This window comes from Dicentrarchus labrax, unplaced genomic scaffold (genome assembly GCF_905237075.1).
Source record: "Dicentrarchus labrax unplaced genomic scaffold, dlabrax2021, whole genome shotgun sequence".
Taxonomy (NCBI): domain Eukaryota; kingdom Metazoa; phylum Chordata; class Actinopteri; family Moronidae; genus Dicentrarchus; species Dicentrarchus labrax.
Genome location: NW_026136711.1, coordinates 1,042,501 through 1,054,640, shown reverse-complemented (window position 1 = coordinate 1,054,640; position 12,140 = coordinate 1,042,501).

Genomic DNA, 12,140 nt, shown 5'->3' with positions numbered 1-12,140 from the left:
AATGACCCATACTTACCCACAGGAAGTAAACAGTGGCTGGATTGGCTTCTGAAGAGCCTTCATGATACAACCTGCCCTGCTGAGAGAGACAAGAAAAACAGCTTCTGTGAGTCATTGTTTGTCCTGGATTTCTGTGTAATTTCCACCGAGATGAGTGCACATGTGGGACCGGCGCGTTGCTGAGAATCTTAAAATGTACAGAAAACAGTGTTTCATTAGCAACTTTACAACCATCACATAACAGTGTCGGACTCAAGGCTTATAGCAACGGGGAACCAAATTATTGGCAAATGGCAACACAGTCATGCATAGTGAAAGTGAAACCATCACCTTTATAATAATCTGGATAAACCGCTGCGGTCCATCATTCGTTATTACATGTGATAGAAATAACCTACAGCCATCAGAAAAAGGAAGCGTGGGATTTTGATTAAAGACCTTGAGACGATCCATCCAGACAGACCAGCCCTCCACGGTACTGTTGCCCCAAGAGGAGAGGTAGAGATCTGGATAGGAGCCATGCTGGCCCAGCTTGGACTTGTCTGGACTGGACGAAATGGGTCTCAGGCTGGCCAAACACAGGAAATATTAAATATTATCATATCATATTAAATCAGAGACTGTGTCCACATCTTTACAAAATCTGCTTTACTTACGTCCTGGATCCTCGGTGGTGCACTGTGTTCGGAACCGGCAGAGTGCAGGACTACAGGGGGCGGACTCTGTGATTGAGACCGGACAGAAAAGGAGATTACTTATAGAAAGGAAGAAAGGAAGTTGGAAAATATGTGTCTGTTACTTGATTCCAGCTGTTAGCATAGCTCTGATCAACCAAACTCCATTCAGAAAACAAGCATTTTAAAAGTCGCTTGTCATCTTGTGGACAGGCTGACAAACCAGCATCATGATGTCGTTATTTCAGCATCCTTATGATCCATTTATTGACATTAAAGCAGAATGCTTATATATTGGGCTCATACGGCCATAATGAGCCAGATTAAAGGCTGAACTTTAACTCAAACAAATATATACATCGATTGGTGTTGCTTAGCTAACTTAAACTAGCCTACACCTGATGAAAAACTAGCAGCATTGTAGCTTAACAATGGATTTACATTAAGTGCAGTCATGATAAATAACTGCAGCAGTAATCTTCCCGTCTGGCTTCCACCAAAAAGACAGAAATGATATTTTCTTGTGAGAGAAATGAGATTTTAATGATTTGCCGATTAGGATAATAAGATTCCACACACATCTCTGGTGAGCACAGATGTCTCACTAATGTGTTTTGGAAAATATGTGCAGGTGTGGAGTTTTATTATGTATAGATACAATGCCTCTGTTGTAATTGTTCAGGTACGCCTGCACAGATGCTGCAACCACACACACACAAACTGGTAAAGAAAACACATCTCAGAAGCTAAAATACATTTCAGACGAGGAGTCGATAATATTCTGTTTTTGTTGAGAGTGGATTTAAGGATTGATTTTAGGACATAAAGTGGTTTGTCATCTTTCAGTGGAGATCAGCACCATTAGAGCTCCTCCTCTGCACCCACGTCATTGTTTACTCTCATCACTTTCTCTCGTTTTACACCCTCCATTTACAGTCAGATACTTGAAGTAAAAAAAAAGCCCGTTCATTGATCGGATCACCCACACAGTCAGTTTTCTGTTCCCTCTTTGATACATGAACACACTTAAACATCAAACCTGAGTAAAACCGAGCACACAAAGACGTCTTCCATAGCGCGCTCTAGCTGCAGTATAAGGTGAGATTTGACACGAGGCCTGCAGTGTTTTCTTTCTTGGCCATGCTGCTGTGGAGAAATAAAAATCAATGCGCACAGGATGAGTCCTTTGCTGCTTAGCTGAATCCAAAATAGTCCTCGCTACATCAGCCACATTGATGTTTTATGGATCAGCAGGTCAGATAATAGCGCTAATAACGTCAGACCCACAAAGTCAGTCTTCTCGCGCTGGATAAAACTTAATGTCACGCAACAGCTTCAGACTGAGTAACCGAGTTATGTTCATCACTGGAAGATATTACTTTACCCCTTTAAAACTACGGAAAGTCTGTGTTTTCATATAGATCCTGTAAAGACAATTATCCCACTGACCTTTTTCACAGCAGCCATTTTGACATGAAATAAATTGTTACCCTTTCTAAGCTCCGCCCCATTTTGCTCTGTGCTCCAATAACAGTTGAGCGAGCCTCGGTCAACTTCCTCCTTTCCTGTACTTGGATGCTAGCTAGCTAACGTACATCAATCGCTAGTTAGCTTGTATTTTGCTAACATTAGTTGATTTAACTTTATGTGTGTTGTTTTTAACTTTTAACCATCTTCAAAATTAAGTTTAAAGCTACACATATTCTGTATTTTCATACTGACAAGAGATCCTGTAAAGACAATAAAAGCAACAATGAAGTGATCCCAGTTCTCACAGCAGCTGTTTTAGTTTAAATGTATTAATTATCTGTATTTATTATTTATAGTATTTACATTTAATTATGACTAAACTGTATATACATATCATTTACACTTGCTTTGGCAGAGTTTGTTTCCCATGCCAATAAAGCCCCTTTGAATTGAATTGGAAATAGTAAACACAGATGTTACCAGTGACACTAAGTGACCTTTAAAATGCCGTATAAATAAAGGTTCTTCCATGAGTTTCAGGTCTTGGTCTCTGGGTTTTCACTGTAATATCTACAGACAGTTTTTACAGTGAAAACTGTTCGCTGATGACGAACCGCTCTATGTGTACCTTCGAGTTAAAGTCGACACTGAAACTCGGACGCATTGAAAGGACTCCCACCCTCCTCCTGAAAAACGATGCTGCTGCGTGTTTCCCCAGATTCTGATCAATGTGCTTGTCGCAGCAGTGACACTCAATACGAGAACAGATAACATGCACACACACTCGCAGTCTGCACACACAGACCGGCTGATTGAATGACTACATGAGCGAGTACGTGGCTGCAAGAAGACGCTTCTCACTACTTTCCTTCCGTTCGTCATTTATCCCACTTTCCCAAACGCCTCTCTTCCCTCTCTCCCATCCTGCCTCCCGCCCTCTCCCCATCTCTGTTTTTGTATCTCTATTGTATCTCCTCTCGCTGTCACATACACCATCTTCCCTGGAGGCTGGGTTGGGTGGATCAATCAATCAATCTACTGGCCCAGGCCTTGTGTGTGTGTGTGTGCGTGTGCACTGATCAATGGTGATTACCTGAAACCCTCTGCTCTTTGTAATTGTGAAGTGATGAGTGATTGGCACTGTGCCATGGGCCACTGCCACCAGGAATGCTCACTCTCTCACACACACACACACACACACACACACACAGGTGAGTTTCATGATCTCATGCCTTCTACTAGCATAGTTGTTGCTATTGTTGTTGCTGTGCATATTTGTCTCTGTCCTTCACTTTTAAAGCTGTTATGTTGTCCATCTTTACATATGTTGAATATTGGGACCAACTCGGCATAAGACGCCATAATAATGTAACAAGCAGCACACGCAGCCTTTAAGTAACTATTATATTGCAACCTGAGCTGGTGGCAAGGGGTCATCAGGCCATGGTTAATGTCCAACAATGATCTTAACAAATAAAATTAAGTCAACTGCAAGAGATTTGGGTGTATTATTTGATTCTGGCCTTTGGTTGGACGACCAGGAAAAGAAGGTTCTTCAGTGACAGTTCTTTCAGCTCTTTAAACAAGGTTGTCCATGCTTTTCATTTTTAGATTTCTGTAATGCTTCCCCCTATCGGTTTCATCTGGTCCAGAATCACATAATCCCAATTCTGTCGTCTATTAATTCCTGATAATGGACTCCTCGGTTGGCATTTACCCTTACATATATATATTTATTGTCATTGTTTTATTGTATTTTATCGTTTTGTGAAGCCCTGTCTAACATTGTTAAAAACACTAAGTTCGCTTAGTTCCTCGATATGACCCTCTCATTCTCTCTTTCATTCATCATCAAACAAATCAAGATGCCAAACAACAACGTCTCCTCCTTTTACCTCCCAGTCCGTCTGTGTTTATCCCTCTCTCTCATTACCAACTAAGCCATGTTGTAGTTACAGCTCTCCGTGTAGTCACAGACCAAAGGCAGCGATCTGGAGGTCACTTACAGCCAATCCTCTTACACTTCCCCCCAATCCCCGTTTAGCAGCTTGACTGCTTAAGCCCAGGCCACTTTGCATGAGCGTTCCCTGGCAGTGAACAATGCCACCGTCGCTGTTTCCCCCCCAACAGCACAGCATTCTCTTATTTTGGTGTTTGGTTTCAGATCCATCTTTCAGCACTTTTATTTCAGTCCTGGTTGAGACAATGCTTGGAATCCTAAAGCGTGCAGTCCCTGTTTGGCCAACAGTGTTGTTGTGTAGAGGCTTTGGTTTAGGGAACAAATTGAATTATTAATTTGTGAGAGAAAAACAAAACAAAATCCGTCTTTGTTCAGAATCCTTTTCACACTTTAAAATGAAGATTTGCCGCTTGGCTCAGCTAACATGTATGAAGAGGTTTTTATTAAAAGTGTGAACAGGTTTCATTCTTGGGTGGAAAGAGAAGAAACACATGGAGAGAGAAACAACACAGCACTGTTTTCTGTTGGCTCACATACAAATGATTTCAATTCATAACCCTGTGAAAAAGAATCTTATTATTCAGCCAGTGCTTTTACAGGTTAGCATCATGTTGCACTTGCCAACGTTGAGGAGGCAGCAGATTTTAGGCGGATTAAGTTCAATTAGAACCAAACATAAAAAAAACGTTATTTGGAGGTCTGCACAGAGATGAAAATTAAATGTATTTTCTCCCGTAATAAACTCTGCTTCTGGGTTCGGCCGTCTTTACCGTGGTATTACTTGGATCAACACCTAATTTTGGAATTTTTGTGCACGTATGAAAGTGTGTTGTTGTTCATTCATATAAGTGCAGAGGACTGAAGGTATATAAATATACTGATATGAATAAAAATACATGCACATATGTATCCAACCTCTCTTTTTCCTCTGGTTTTCTTATCTCTATCTTACGGGTGTCACTGCCTCGGGCCACTCCCAGACCATTAGGAGGGAGGCGGTCCATTGCAGGTCATTCCCCATCAGACCCTGAGGGTTGTGGGGGGGGCAGTGATTGGATGATATTTGTCAGCTTGTAGCCAAACAGCTGATGAAAGAGTCAATGACGGTGACGCATGAATAAGTACCTGATGCGAATCAGTTAGTGCGAGCGCAGCTTCACCGCTCCGCCTGAACTAATGTTAAACTCCATTTCTGTCACACAGAGTAACGCTGCGTCCAACAACTGCTGGATGTTAACGACGAGGAATGGTGTCCTTCGTCACAATAAGCGTCTGTGGCTTGGCAGGAGAAAAAGCCAGAGGGGCAAACGGCCAATTTTAAGTCCCTTTGAGATGGGGTCAGACTTCTCGTTTCCATTCATGCTGACCTGCTGCCCGAAGGATTGATCCTCAGGGATGACAGTGCAGCGCCTGCTGTCTCTGAGTTTACTCCTCTAGACTCTGTCCTCATGTCTACGGTACACAATGTGAGAGACTGAGACTTTTTCTTAGACTTTTATTTTACTCTACGTTTCCAAAGTAAATTAAAGCTTCAAGCAACGATGAATGGACCCTAGCAGTTCAGTTCAGTTCAGTTGGAGAATGTACACTCGTGGGCACGCCATCTGAAACTCAATGATACATTTTATTCGTGAACGTCTTTAGAGTGCCAAATCTGAAGTAAATCAGATCAATTCTCTAGGAGGAGATCATTAAAATAATGGCTGACTTCCTGTTGGGTTTAGGGTATGGCTCCATGAGGCTTTTTTGTACATCTGGACACGATACATGTGCCCACCAACCTTAAATATATCTACATGTATATCTGGGTGACACGTGCTGCCGGGGCTGCTTTGTTGATATTTTCTAGAGGGGCATTATGTAACGAATTTTCCATGCCAATGTGCAAAATCTGTGGAATACGTAATTTTGGTGTAAATTCACAGTCTATTTTGGTATTTTATTTATATTCACTGGTATTTTTGAAATACAGAATACAGAAATCTATAAAATCATCATACATCGTTTGATCCTTTATTTCGACTATAATTCATACTTTCCCTACAACTTTTAATTTATGTTATTAGTAATGTGCAGTTATATATATATTTTCACTGCATTTAACAATAAAATGTGAGCTCATTACTTTAAGAGTATAAAAATATGTATTTATGGGGGCAGCAGTAGCTGCAGATTTAACAATGGAACTGTGAGTCTCATTGCTTTAAGTCCCGCTCAGACCACAGTATGCAGTGTGGATTGGTAGCTGGCAGCAGTCGCTCAGTTCCACCTCCTGGGCACTGCCGAGTGTGCCCTGGTTAAAGGCACCGAACCCCTAACTATGCGCCACTACGTGACAGCCGATCCTTCCACCATCTCTCCAGATGTCCATGCCTATAAACCCTATGAGTTGTATTTCAGGCCCTATTTAGGATTAATAAAGTTAATATTTTTCTTCTCTTTAATATATAACTTTATGAATTATTAGTTTTTAATATACAGCTGAAAACTTTAAGCTTTAAGACTCTTCCTGACCGAGGTTGTCACAGTTCATGCATGAACTGAGCTGGCCTGCAACATAACCACCAGTTGCTGAATCAGAGCGAGGGAGAGAGACTGACTACAGCAGCTAATCTGGATAACTACAATCCCTTTTAAGTCCTCTTGTTTACAGGAGAGAGGAGTCGCAGCTCCCACAGGCAGCAGTGCTGGCAAGGTTACGCTCAGAATGTAATCTGGCACAGACGAGTGTTTATCTGCCTCAAACTGCAGTCAGAAATGTGATCTGTGGGATTACTGTGTGCAAACGTGGTAATGAAATCAGTCCTCTCGAAAATTCTTACAACCGCAGTCGACAACATTTGATTATTTTGCTGAAACCACAACTGAGGGAGGGAAAGTTAAAGTTTATCAACTGATGTAGAGAAGAAGATGTCATTGATTTCCCATCTGAATCCTCAAAGTTTCTGTTGCAGCCCGCCGCAGCCTCCTCACGCTGGAACTGTTCAAACTGCGGTTCGTCCTTGATTTGAACTTCTGTGGATGAACTACTAATTTGACTGCGTCTGATGGTTTCTTACACAGATTTGGGAAGTCGATGCACTCGGCAGGTGATTGGATGAACCATCTGTCTATCACGGTCAATCAAAGGTGGACTTCAACCAATCAGATCAATGAACTGTATAACGTAGTCAAACTCTTACTAAAGTTGGGAGAAGAGACTCTCCGGCCCTTGAACTGCCTTGGTGGAAAAGGGGTAGCACTGGACATGGGGATGATTGATCAGCGTTGGTAATCAATAGTCCCATTATTAAAGCATTAATCAAACTAATACCATCAGACAACCTGATCAGCCTTCAGCAGTTAGCTAGTGTTTCTGTAGTGGAGACTAAACGTTAACAATGATCCATATCAGCAGTTTGAATCCAACTAAAAGCTCCCTGCACCAAACTCCCTTTAAGAAATATCACATTTTAACAATTCCTAACGTGTTCGTAACAACACGTAACTCTAGAAACACGAGCTAAAGGCCGTCATATGTCCACAGTCTGACTGTCAATACAGGATCAATATCATTCTGAGTAACACTGGACATGGGGATGAGCCACTACACCATTATCTGTATCTGTATCTATACTAGGAAAGGATGGGCTTCACCTGGAAGTGGGCTGAATCCGTGTATCATTCGTTCTTTTCATATTTAATTGAGATTCCAAAATCGGAAAATGAAAAAACGGTTTGTTATTTCCTTATTCGTTCATGAATCTGATACCAAAAAACAAATAATGGTTCATTTTTTATTTTTTATTTATTGGTCAGATCAAAAATAGTAAACGAAATAACGGGCCACGGATCGATTTTGATTTTGATATTTAATTTGTCCGATTTGTGTGAACCAAAGAACGAATGATAAACGGATTGGGCTGGACTGAAATTGATATGTGTTGATCAGAGGTTGCTTTACTTATCAGAAGACTGTTATTGAGTGAAGATGTCTGATCAGAGACTAAAAAGATATTTAACTGGGACGTCTCACATCTTCATCACTCGGCTCGTGAGCTGAAATCTTACTTTACTTGAACGGTTTGTCAGGTGACTTTGTGATATTCAGGAGATTTATGTGTGGAGCAAAATGTTCTGTTGATTTATGTTATAAACCAAAACTTATTGTCTCGTAAAGAACAGTTACAGTATAAAACCTTGTGTGAGGTACAGCTTCAGTAAAAGATCCCTGTGTGCAGTGTTGCGTTCAGGAACCATTAGTCCCAGAGAGCAGGAGGTTTAAAGAGGAAGACTGATTGTTGTGTGATTTCTGAGGTTTTTGTCTTGTTGTCCTGTCTATGAGGACATAAGGGATACACTTTAAAGTAAAATGTCTCCATTAATCATAACTTCTCTTGACTGGATGATTATGAAAAACTTTTTTTGCCAAAGTTGGGAGAGAAGGCAGAAGATTTTAAATCTAAATGATTAGATAGAAAGTCAGATTTATGAGATAAATAGTCCAAATTATGAAGTAAAAAGGTGAAATTATTAGATTTAGTTCGCTAGTGTTTCTGTAGTGGATACAAAACGTTAAAAATGATCCACATTAGCAGTTTGGATTCAACTAAAACAGCCATAATATGTCCACAGTCGGCCATAAAAACCAACTCCAGCCATTTAGCTCCACTAACTAGCTGCCATTAGCAGCTCACACATGCTAGCTAAATGATCAACCAAATAACCACCGCAGAGGACACGACTCCTCTGTTGGTCATTGTTCTTTATGCATCGTTAACTTACTAACTCGGTACCCAGCGGATCTCTTGGCGCTGTTGGCACCGGTCGGTTCATTGAAGCTCTCTCTGAGCCAGCAGCACAGACAGTCGGCTAATAGCCAGCGGCCAGCTGCCGGGTGATCATGTACCTGTGAGACCTGCAGCAGGGAACAGGCTCCTGAGGAGGGTGGCTGTGTGCGACTGAGCCAGCATGGAGCTTTAAATTCTCCTCACAAATAAAGTGAAAGCTCTCAGGATTCATCTGCAGCAGCAGAGACACTGAAGACTCTGCAGCCTCATGAGGACAGCGAGAGTCGGGAGGTTTTATTCTATTGAATAACTATTGTAGTTTCACCTCTCTGTTAAGGCTTGGACACACTACACGACTTCTTTAAGGAGTCTCAAAGTCATTCACACTACATGACTCATCAGCAACAGGGAGTCACAGAGTACAAGATCTTCCACCACTAATATGGTTTTTTATAGATAATACAGTATATTATAGATAATGTGGTATATTATAGATAATACGGTATATTATAGATAATGTGGTATATTATAGATAATACGGTATATTATAGATAATACAGTATATTATAGATAATGTGGTATATTGTAGATAATGTGGTATATTATAGATAATGTGGTATATTATAGATAATACGGTATATTATAGATAATGTGGTATATTATAGATAATACGGTATATTATTGATAATGTGGTATATTAAAGATAATACGGTATATTATTGATAATGTAGTATATTATAGATAATACAGTATATTATAGATAATGTTGTATATTATAGATAATACAGTATATTATAGATAATACAGTATATTATAGATAATATGGTAATTATAGATAATACGGTATATTGTAGATAATGTGGTATATTATAGATAATGTGGTATATTATAGATAATACGGTAATTATAGATAATACGGTATATTATAGATAATACGGTATATTATAGATAATGTGGTATATTATAGATAATACAGTATATTATAGATAATACGGTAATTATAGATAATACGGTATTATAGATAATACGGTATATTATAGATAATACGGTAATTATAGATAATACGGTATATTATAGATAATACGGTATATTATAGATAATACAGTATATTATAGATAATACGGTAATTATAGATAATACGGTATATTATAGATAATACAGTATATTATAGATAATACGGTAATTATAGATAATACGGTATATTATAGATAATACAGTATATTATAGATAATACGGTAATTATAGATAATACGGTATATTATAGATAATAGGGTAATTATAGATAATACGGTATATTATAGATAATATGGTATATTATAGATAATTAATGGCATGTTGAGCTGAACATTATATATATATATATATATATATATATATATATATATATATGATGATATACACTGTATATTTCAACATATATTTAATCTGTACTGATTCCTGTTGCAGAGAAAGCTCAGACACATGGACAGCATTGATAAACTACAGCAGATTGATATATTGATTCAGTGGATCAATATGTATCATAATCTAATTAGAAGCAGAGTGTGTGTGTCCTTCATATTGATAGGTGGTCATATAATGTGTGTGTATATGTGATTAAGATGTCTGCGATCAATCAGATACTTGATCATCAATCAATAATCATTAAGTTCTGCCTGTTCACTGTGGATCTTCCTGAACCTGCAGCTTTGAATCAGGTACTTTTACTGAACTGGATCCAGATTTATTCTGATTTTCTGGAACACAGAAGAATATATTTTGTGACTTCCAGTTAACAGATGCTGTTTATGTGCAAATCTCAGTTTCTGGAGCCAAATCCATCCAATGACGACAGCAGACAGACAATAGCAGAAATATCTTTCCAAAAATTCAAATTAAAACCAGCCATCAGACGGCCAGGAACGTCTCCAGGAACGTCTCCAGGAACGTCTCCAGGAACGTGGCTGTGAATGCATCAGTCAACCTCAGTCAGGTTACAGGTTAGAGAAAGGTTGGTAACTTTAAATTAAACACAAATAACGTCTGTGTCCATTATGATGACGTTCATATCCTGACATTAAAGGAACAGTTTGGGTAATTAGCTTCAGTAACTGTAAATCTGATTGTATGTAACTGCGTCTTTATGTATGTGAATGTTATAAATTATTAGATAAAAACAAGTATTTCCTTATAATATACTTCTTATTGTTTCATTTGTTAATTTCTGCTGATAAGATGATTCCCTTTATAAGTTGCTGGAGAACGAGGCATTTTGTTATGATTGAAGAGGTTATTGTTCAGTTAATATGAAGAATAACTGTGAAGACAATCTGGTGAAGTTCTCTCTCCTGATTTAGACTCTGATGTCTGGTTGAGGTTGACATCAACTTCACAGGATTATTAATGATTATTTGTTATCAGAGACTTTAAATCACATGTCAACAAAGAGGATCAGATATCTGTTCATATGTGGAACGATACCAAACCCTGCTACATGAAACAACAACGAGACAGGAACCAGATACCAAACAGCAAATAAAAAACAACTTCTATATATTAAAGGAAAATAAAAGTTTAAAACCTTACATTGTAACATTGCACATGTACAATTATCCAACTGGACCATATTTTATTTATCACATATAGTGTATATCATTTTTATATTCTACATTTTTATTGTATTTTTACCCTTTTTCTACTCTCTGCACTCATTTATATTCTGCTGCTGTGCCAATAAATCAATGAAGATCAATAAAGGAACATCTTCCTGTCTGAGCCCCCTCATATTGCTTTTATTTTAAGGTAATAGTGATATTTATATGTAGCACTGAGGCCTCCTGTTGACATTATTCCACCTACATTTAATGAAGTAAAGTAACAAGATGTGACAGGAGGAAGAGGATGTGTGGATGATGATGAAGGCAGTCTTTATACATGCAGATTGAGGAGCTGAAAGAGGAGCTGGTCTACAAAGATGTTTCGCAGTTGCACCTTTGAAGAAGCAACAGATGTGCGCTGGCACCGAACCCCGAGGCTCCGAATTCCTGAGCTCTGGGCCAGCGGCCCCAAAAGCCCTGCTGTCATCCGTGGAGCAAAGCCCGCAGAGAGGAGTGCAGAACAGATGGGAAGGGAGGTGCCGAGAGGGGGCCACGCTGTGCAGGGATCCGACGACAAGGAGGAGGACTTTGTAGTTCTGTAGTGAACTGAGAGCCAGTGCAGGACCACCAGACCCTCGTGTGACTGACTACAACCGACCTCTGTTCATACTGAAACAGCTCGACTGCTGCG